At 37.6% G+C, this 9,920-nt stretch overlaps 1 long non-coding RNA gene across 1 annotated transcript; it reads left to right on the plus strand.

The window, feature by feature from the left end:
• The first annotated feature begins 1,197 nt into the window (after positions 1-1,197).
• LOC110679034 lies at positions 1,198-1,870 on the plus strand. The gene is made up of 4 exons (XR_002502154.1): positions 1,198-1,308; positions 1,372-1,459; positions 1,533-1,667; positions 1,736-1,870. It is a non-coding gene; the product is annotated as an uncharacterized LOC110679034 (long non-coding RNA).
• The last annotated feature ends 8,050 nt before the right edge of the window (positions 1,871-9,920 follow it).

Here is a 9,920-nt window from a genome sequence, read left to right on the forward strand (position 1 = left end):
ATGACTCATCAGCAATAGGGTGGTACAATTTCTCGTCTTATGCTTACAATAATATTTCATTTCCCTTATGAACTTCGGTTTAAAGTTAATCTGAATGCACAATATTTGTTAATGAGCCCTTAACGCGCCAACAACGACTGAGTTTTATTAAGGCCGCACGGGAAGGATGTAGGGAATAAAGGGATCCCGCATAGAAAAATCCAATTTGCCGTTTTGTCAAAACTATAAACTTCTTCCAACTGAAAATGTTAATATATCGCAAACTGTTGTCATTTTGTTAAACAATACGTAACGAAAATCAGTATACAATTAAGAACAGCTTAATTAATCCATTTCAAATTGTGACAATATATTAAACTACTCATATACTGTTGAACAATATGGGGATGTAAATCTGTTGGAAATGGTGGAAACATTTACCGCCCTTTTGTCAAATTGTTTTCGCATTTATTCGGAGAACCACACTTACACACCTGCATTTTACTATTTAATACCAATACTTAACAGTTTGGCAAACTGTTACACAAATTGGTATTTGTAATAATTTGTCTCAGTTTTGGTAGCACGCTTAAATATTGTTATAGAGGATATATGGCTTTAACAAAATCATGAATTCTCGCATAACTTCTGATCTCGCCCTAAAAGCCATTGGTAACCATGTGTGTAGCTCGTTGTTTCTGAGTATTTGAATGGATTTTCATGTTATTCAACAACGCTATGGCAAAGAAAGGATCATTATCTACCTGCCCGTGATGTTGGTTTGGATGCTTATTCTTTCTTGTGCTCAGAAACAATGAGCTACACACGTGGCTACCAATGGCTTTTAGGGCGTTATCTCAGAGTATGCGAGAATTGAACATTATTTTATGCGTTCGTACATTTCGACAAACAATGTGAAATAACTTGTTTTTTTTTTGTATTGCTGCTTATGTTTTAGTCCCGATAAGGGCCTGTTCACAAATTTCATAACGTTGAAGGGGTTGGGTGGGTATCTACAAAATGTTACAGCTCATACAAAATTTACAAAATTTTCATACAACAATTGTTACGAGGGGATGGGTAGGTATCAAAAATGGTAATTTTCGGCGTTATAAAATTTGTGAACAAACCCTAAGTAAAACGGAATCATTTTGTTGTTTTTTTTTTTAAATTTAATTCGTAATGGTACTGTGTAAGTTTTTTTTTAGTGTCCGATTCGATTTTTGTTTTGACAAATCAAACCGGTGTGAAAAAAAATCCGTCAGCGAAATTTCCGAATTCAGCTATCTGAATGGGTTTGCTTGACCTCTGCATAATCGTAATCCAGTGGTAAGTGCTTGTATTAATTGCCTTTAATTCTTTCGATTTTGTAAATTCATTCTTCTTCCCCAGAGCATTGATGATGCAAAAGGAAAGCAACATACGGGCGGTTCCTGAACAATCGCTTTCAAGTTACGTTAACTTGGCAGCTGCAATTACGGTAAGTAAATAACTTTGTAATATTCGAAAAGATTCTCGAATAACAAGTATCCATTCAACAATATCCATAAAAGGCTACGGAAAGATGTCAACGGATGAAACCAACGCTGTATTTGTTGTCTATTCCAAATGTCCATATACACGATGATGGCTGTTCCGGTGAAGTGTTGTTAGCGATAGGAACGAAGACAACGATATGCTTAATGAGGGTAGGTACTTCAACATTAATTTGTAAACTTCTTATATATAAACAAAAGCTCATTTTCATTCCCTACAGTGGTTTGCGCGGAAGATTTGCAATGTAGAGTCCAGTAGAAGCAGTTCAATACCAACAGAAAATCATCCGGAGTTCGGATTCGATCATCGAACCCTGGGAGGGAGGCACCGATACTACACACGAAATATATAACAATGTTTGTTTGAACTGCAAGATAACTCCAGCTTGCGAATAACAATCAAGGCAGGCTTGGGGAAAATCGCTAGTTTTCTTTTGTTGTGTACTTTCGATTTTTCCTGACAAACATGGAAAAAGGGCCACAGTTTTCTATGCACTAAATATTAATTTTTATTGGAAAAAGTAAAACGATGCGTTTTTCAATGCTTTATATTCAATCCGATTGAAAGGTGCTCACGTGACATTACTTGCATTGTGTGCATGAATTGATTTTCATTCGATTTTTGTCACTTTTGATGAAATGCGAAAATTTGTTTTAATCAGTTACGCGCTTTTTCCATGTTATTCCAATGTTTGAGATCTGGGCTCACAGTGACAGTTCGTGACAGCGGAATCTCGGCTCACTATGACGTACAGAAATTTTGTATTGATTTCTCCCTCCCAGATCGAACCCATCTACAAGCGCGAATTACGAGCTACATATCATCAACATATTGGCGAAAATTATTTAAAAGATTTTGAAAGTAGTGCAGGTAACTCTAAAAAAACATGTAATATTAAATTATTATTATCAGAAATGGACAAAAGTAAAAACATGGAATAAAACAAATAAAAAATGAGTACCTACTTTCCTATTTTTTCGTTCCTCCGTTTATAGTTTTAATGTAAAGCAACAGGTGGACTTATTGTTTTTTTGGGAGTTATACGAAATTATTCAGATACTGTAACATATGGTTCTGGATAGTATTGGAAACAGTGCAATTATGGTTCATATTAATGCGGGATATTAGTGAAAGGAATTAAGGATTTGAGAGGGTTAATAAAGAAAAGGCTCATGGTAGTTGGGTTGAGAAGCGATTAAATCGACTTACCCTTCCCCGTGACTGTTAAAGAGAAGGGAGAGAAAAGAGTATAAGTGAGAGCAACCAGTCAGTATTGTGATTGCTTTTGGTAGATTAAGATCGGTCCTCGCTTTTGAAGAAATGTTGGTGAGTTCTCGCGTAACAATTCTAAAGGGCCAATGATCAAATTGTAAACAAATCGGGTTTTGATACCATTCGATAGCATCTCCCAACACGCACAAACTATGCAAACATTGTCAACATAATCATAAAACTTACCGTTATAAATTTGATTTTCAAAACGGCCAATATCCGCTTTTTTTTCAAATCATTCATTGGCCCCCGCTCGAAAAGGCCAATGATTAATCCTCGCTCCATCAAGAGGGCCTACAATCGGAAAATTTCGCAAACTGCCATTGGCCTCAGCATGGTGAGAGGTCAATGACTCTCTCTTGCTCATTCATTGAAAACCGAAAAGGCCTAGCCTTGGGCCAAGCACGCTAATAAAATTCTATTTTGGCCAATAAAAAAGGCCCATGCCTTGTTGAAAATCAAAAATGGCCAAAGCATTCGTCATTTTTCCACATTTTTGTCAGTTTTCAGAATAAATGAAAATGTGGTGAATAATATTCAATTCGAATTTTCTCAGAGTCAACGATCTGAGGATTGGCCCTTTCAAATTGTTACGCGAGAGTTCGGACGTGCACCAAACGTAACTTTCTCGACAAAATGCTTAACAGTACTTAAGTAATATAAACCGAAAAACACTACAGTCACCATAATCACTCTATCCATTTGAAGAAGCAAATCCCAAGAACCACTCCATATATCGATGTGAAAAATGTATCACTACACTCAGGCAAAAATACTATGAATATTCATTATTTCCCCTTATGTTTATTCGCCACAAGGAATCGGTAAGTATTTCATTGATTAACCTTATGAATTGATCTGAATCAGGCCAATGTGATGTCTTGCTTATATCATAAAACAGCATTATGAAAATTGAAATAAATATTAAAGAATTTCTTCTATCAACAATATGAATTACATTACTTTTAATGACAAAAATTATTATTTCATTATTCGTTTTTTATATTCAATTAACAATACATTTCATTTAGAGTATTTACAGATATGTCAATGCCTTCATCTACCTAATATTAGGCAAATGATTAGCCAACGTGTGGAATTTGAATTTCGAACTATTTTGCCGTGTTGCGAGCATCACAATAGTACGCAACAATATACTGTTGTACATAGAGTTATGCCTCGGCGATTTTTACACGTTGGTTAAGCGACAGATATTGAGCAAATCGGCAATCATTCAGACTACAATATTAAGTTGACGTAAACTCGACCATTCTTTTCCGTTTATTAAAATCTAAATTTCCATTTTCTTTGTTCAATTTTTTGGATCTCCACGATTATAAATTGCCGAACTTCCTTTCTGGGCTTCTGAACAATTTGACGCAGTATGTTGGAATTCAATGATGGCGGTGATTTTGTGCTGCAAATTTTCATAATAACAACCTTATGAGTTTTTCACATTAGTGACAGCTATGTGAATCATAAGGCGGTTCAATGAAATTGATATACGTTAATGAAGTATAACTTACTTCGCGATTATGGTTTTCATCGAGCTAATATGAAATCCATAATAGCCTTATGATGTATGGTTTCATTAATGGAATGACTAATGGAAGCAATGGAAATCATAAGGCGCGCAATGAAATTTGTAAGCGTTCAGTATGTTCATCTAATTTTTCGATTATGATTATCATTGCAATGGTATGGAATCCATATTAGCCTTCTGAAATCGGCTTTTCTGGATTTTTTAATGCTTCATAAGGGAAAATTTATGGAATTTGTTAATGTATTTGCCTGAGTGTATGATTCTATATATGTAGTGCACAACCTAATACATTTCGAGAGGGATTCGCGATAAGGGCCTATCTGACAATTCAATAACAATGAGAAAATAAGCAATGAAATTCTCATGTCCAATTTTTAATCCCAATTGGAGAAAATATACTCAAACTTTCACCTTTTCACTTTAATACACATTTTATAAACCTAGTTTTACAATCCTCATCAATACCACACACATCTCCTACAATTTCCCTAGCTATTTCGTACTAAAAAAAATATTATAAGGTTTCGCCTTAAACGCACTCAAGAATGCCAGTATCGCCCAATGTTATAAGCCTGTAATCGATATTATTTTCAGTGTCGCCTATTACTTTTGCGCCGTGTTTTCATTCTGGTTTCAATCAAGCCCGCCATGTACGCCTTGTTTATGTTTTGTTTGCAGTGTCGCCGTTTACTCTCGCCGTGTTTTGATTTCGATTTCAGATGCGCCCATCACTTTGATAAACAAAAACACAGGCGTAATCAAAAAAGTGTGTGGTTTGGTATGAGGTGAAGTTTCGCCTTCTACAAATTTGCGTTTTTTGAATAGTTAAATTATCGATAGGGGAAAAGTTCAAGTGCAGTGAATAGACAATCGAGCTACAATTTCACCGCTATAGTTTACTAAATTGTGTACATTTTGTCAGTTTCGCCTGATTCGCGAATCTTTCTAGATTTTCAGCTTCATCAGTTGACTAAAACTCGTAATTTGCTTCCACAAAGTTTTGATGATGATTGTTAGAGTGAGACAAAAGATAGGGAAAATCAAGTTGGGTCCAGCTCCTCCTAAGGTGATATTGCTGTTTGCATTTGAGATGCAAATTTTGACTAAAGCCCCAAGCACAATGTGAGTGGCAGCGCGGTACAACGGCAAAATGACAAGCCCATATTGAGCTACACTCTACTTGTCAAGTCAATGTTGAAAAGGATTTAGTCAACATGGGATTGGTAAGTAAAGTGTAGATCAAGATGGGCATGCCGTTTTGCCGTTGTACCGCGTTGCCATTCACATTGTGCTTGGGGCCTAAACGTCCTCCAAATGCGGTAACACGAAATAATCAAAGGACACCTAGCAACGATTATAGTGGTTATCACCTGGGTTATCACGCCCAATGGTATGGGTGCCCTAGTGTAGATGTAGTTGTGAACCTTAGAAGAAAACAAAATGCACTCAGTCTCGAAAAACACCAAGAAACCGGGTATAATTTTTTCAAATTGGGTAATATTTTCATATGCATTTTGATGAGTTTGGAAAGCGTGTGCAAGTTTCTTTGAGGAAAACAAAAACAAACTGTGTATGACGAGTGTATGCTAGTCTACGTGTGTTCAAATGTCACTAAGCTCTATATAATTCACAGCCGCACTAGCAAGAAAAATCTATCTTTGATACCGCATTTCATATGAAAAATCTTACCGCATTTGGTGTTCCCGCATTTGATATTTGCATTTCAAATGCACACAGCAATACATTATGCTCACTATGTGGAGAAAACCAGGAAGGGTAGGTGAGGAAGTGCTGGCCGTTTTGTTTACAAACATCTGAGACAGGTAGTTGGACAATTGACTACTGATTGGTTGGAGAAACAGTGTTATCAAGAATTATTCTGATACGGTCGCACCTGCTCCATGTGTGCTCTATACTTCTTTTTCTTTTTTCTACAATTTCGTCCACACTTATGGCAGCACGGTTAGTTTTAGTTTCAGCATCTTGCGGGCCACGTTCACGTCGACATTCCGCAGTTCACGAGCCAGGAGCCCAACACGCGCGGGTTCATTCAAAGTTCTCACGTTCCAAGATCCAACTTTCCAATCGTTGTCCTTTATTCGTTACCGGGTCTGTTGCCGTAAAATCAATCCGTTTGCTCTACTTTTGCCTTTCTTGGTTGGTGAAGAGTCTTCGATAGGCCACCTAACCAGGGTTGCGCTACCTACATCGTGCTAGAGGGGCTGCCTCCTCGATGCTGACACGATACAGCATCGTCCGCTTGTTCTTTACATGATGACCACGGTCATAGCCATCACAACCATCCACCTTTATCAGGGCTTTGGACCTGTAGCTCTGGTTCTCAATAGTTTCAAGTTCTTTCGGACATGCTACTATGGTGAGCCGTCATGCGCTAGCAGCTTTACCAGTCGATCCACCGAGTACTTCTGAAGGTATGGGAGGACGAAGAATTGCCCACCGGCTGGTTGGATGGCCTCATCCGCCCTATCTACAAGAAAGGGCACAGACTGGAGTGTGCCAATTACAGAGTTTACAGGTTTCGTGAGGGCCGTTCGACAACGGACCAGATGTTTAGCTTGCGAATGATCCTAGACAAATTCCGGGAGTATAACTTGCAGACTCACCATCTGTTTATTGATTTCAAGGCGGCGTACGACTCAGTGAAAAGAAATGAGCTTTGGCAGATAATGTCTGAAAATGGTTTTCCGGCGAAACTAATTAGGCTGATACGTGCTACGCTGGATGGTTCGAAATCAAGTGTTCGGATCGCAGACGAGGTGTCAACCTCGTTCGTGACGTTAGACGGATTGAAGCAGGGAGACGCACTTTCGAATTTACTGTTCAATGTCGGAAGAAAGAATTGCGAAAATAATATTCAGCAGGGAACCAGGTAGAGGCCGGCGGCTTCGGGGAAGACCACGAATACGCTGGCTGTACGCAGTGGAAGAGGACCTGGCGACCCTAAACGTTCGGGGCAACTGGAGAAGTTTCGCCCAAGACCGACGAAGATGGAGCTCTACAATACGCCCGGCAATGGCGTGATGCTACGCTGTAGCCATCAAGGTAGGTATCTTGCGGGACAGGCAGTAATGACTCTTGATTGCTTGGAGAAAAAATTATGTCAGAAATTATTCTAATGCAGCCGCATCTACGCGTAGCGTTCTCTACTTTTATCTCATTTTTTAACTACAGTCGACTCTCCATAATTCGATATTCAAGGGACCATCGACTTATAGAATTATCGAGTTACACACACTTAATTCGTTTCACCGAGGCCGGCAAAAATTTTTGCCGAGAACCCAACAGCTGAGTTTTCGGCAAAAATCTCGGTAAAAGTTCAAAGTGCCGAGCGCGCTGCAAAATGTTGAATCTACCCAGCTGTCAAATTTTGACGAAGATATCGGTAATCCGTTGCCGAAAATCTCAGCACACCATTGCTGAAATTCAACAAATGATTGTTTTCTTGATCGGAAGAATAATAAGAAGAAAAAGGTAAAAATAAATTTTAATAATGAAAGCAAATTTATTCATATTAATATATTATTGTTTGAGCCACTATCACTGTAAACGTCTCACTTTTTGTTCAATTTGAGAAAATTTGTGTTTTTGCTGTTTCATCAAATAAAGGCAGCATGACCATTTTTGCTGCACTCATATGGTGGAGAGTAGAAGTTCCAAGGAATATCCCTAAAAATGTAATAAAAATAGATTTGACGATTACTGACTCGACACAGTTATTCGTTGTAATACAATAAATTGGCTGAATACTTACATATTGGCGCTCTCCGCGCGCTCTTTCGAAGAACATCTTAAAATATTTCGAGCACATGTTGGTTTCTGCCGCTCTCGTTTTGACAGATGCGCTTTGCCGAAATTCAGTAAAAATATTTGTTTTTTTGGTTGTCGTGGCAAAATAGATTACCGAGTCTCAGTAATTTAGGTAAACTACCGATTTTCGTCAATTTGCATCTGTCAATATCGTTCATCTGTCAAAATTGAACGAGATTTCAGTAAAAATATGTTTTACCGATCGAATTCGTCATTTAGGTTTACCGAAATGAAATCCTACGATTAAGTGTGTAGAATATACCAATACAAAAAATCACAAAACCGAAGGAACAAATTTCTGTATTTGTAATACATATATAATCACTTCTCCAAGAAAGCAATATTATTTTGTTGATAGTATTTTACAAACTATTTTCTGAAAGCTTTTTTCGGCAAGCTCGAAAATTCACGTTATTTTTAATGACTTGTTTTATCATGTTTTTCAACTTTTTGTACAACTTGGAAGTGTTTATTCATCTCCAAACAAGAACTAGAGCAAGTTTATCCAAAAAAGAATGATTTTAAAACAGATATCGAGTTATGGAGAGAAATTTGCCACTCACGTGACATCGACTAGTGGAGATATCGAGTTATAGAAATATCGGCTTATGGAGAGCACGATGTATGGAAATTTGAAGGGACTGAAAAATCCATCGAGTTATAGAGTATATCGAGTTGTGGAGAGTCGACTGTATTTCGTTCGCACTATTGGCAGCACGGTTAGTATCAGTTTGAGCGTTAAGCCTGATTTGCTACTGAAAAGGAATCGCTAAAGAAATTTCTCCCATTTGAACTGACATTTCTTTTCAACTCGTACTGCGATCAGAAAAAAGAGAATTCTTGATCGATTCCTTGCAGAAATTTCCCATGCATCAAGATAGGCCGAGAAATTACTTGTCAGCAGCGAATCAGGCTTTAAGCTAAGTATGCTGTTTGGTTCAAGAAATGTAATGAAATTCCTTGAATGAATAGGTGAAGAAATTTCCTTCAGGGAGCCCCGTTTGAAATGACATTTCTCCTCAACTGCATACTGCGGTCAGAAAAATGTGATTTTCTGGACCATTTCTGGGGAGAAATTTCCCATGCATCGAGATAGGCGATTCGTTTTCTTGTCAGTAGCAAACTAGCTTTTAAGCCTGATTTGCTACTGAAAAGGAATAGCTAAAGAAATTTTTCGCCGATTCCTTGCAGAAATTTTCTACAGCGACTCCCATTTCAACTGACATTTCTTTTCAACTGCGTACTGCGATAAGAAAAAAGCGCATTCTTGATCGATTCCTTGCAGAAATTTTCCATGCATCAAGATAGGCCGAGAAATTACTTGTCAGCAGCGAATCAGGCTTTATCCAGGCCAGGCAGTAATGTTTGTAAACAAAACGACCAGCATGTTAAAGATGGCCTCTTTGCCACTTTTGCCATGTCAGATAACCTTACTCTGGCCAGAGAATTTAATACTAGAGAAACGCGGAGAGAATTTTGACTTTGTTTACAAACAACATATGCAATGACCATCAATAATTCAAGGCTAACAATTCAAAAGGCCTCATCTCCAAAAAAGTAAACAATGAGAAAAATGCAATCTTGTTTTGTCAAACAATAAATCAAATTTAAATTATGAATTTAAGAATTGTATGTTATTTTATCGTCCAAAAAGTCGATGGACAAACTGATTTATAGCTATGAATATTCATTACTATTATTTTAGTAAAAAATCCTGCTAAAAAAACGAGTCAAAGGAAATGAGGCTTTTATTTCACCAAAA

The sequence above is a fragment of the Aedes aegypti genome, chromosome 3 (genome assembly GCF_002204515.2).
Source record: "Aedes aegypti strain LVP_AGWG chromosome 3, AaegL5.0 Primary Assembly, whole genome shotgun sequence".
NCBI classification, from domain to species: Eukaryota; Metazoa; Arthropoda; class Insecta; order Diptera; family Culicidae; genus Aedes; species Aedes aegypti.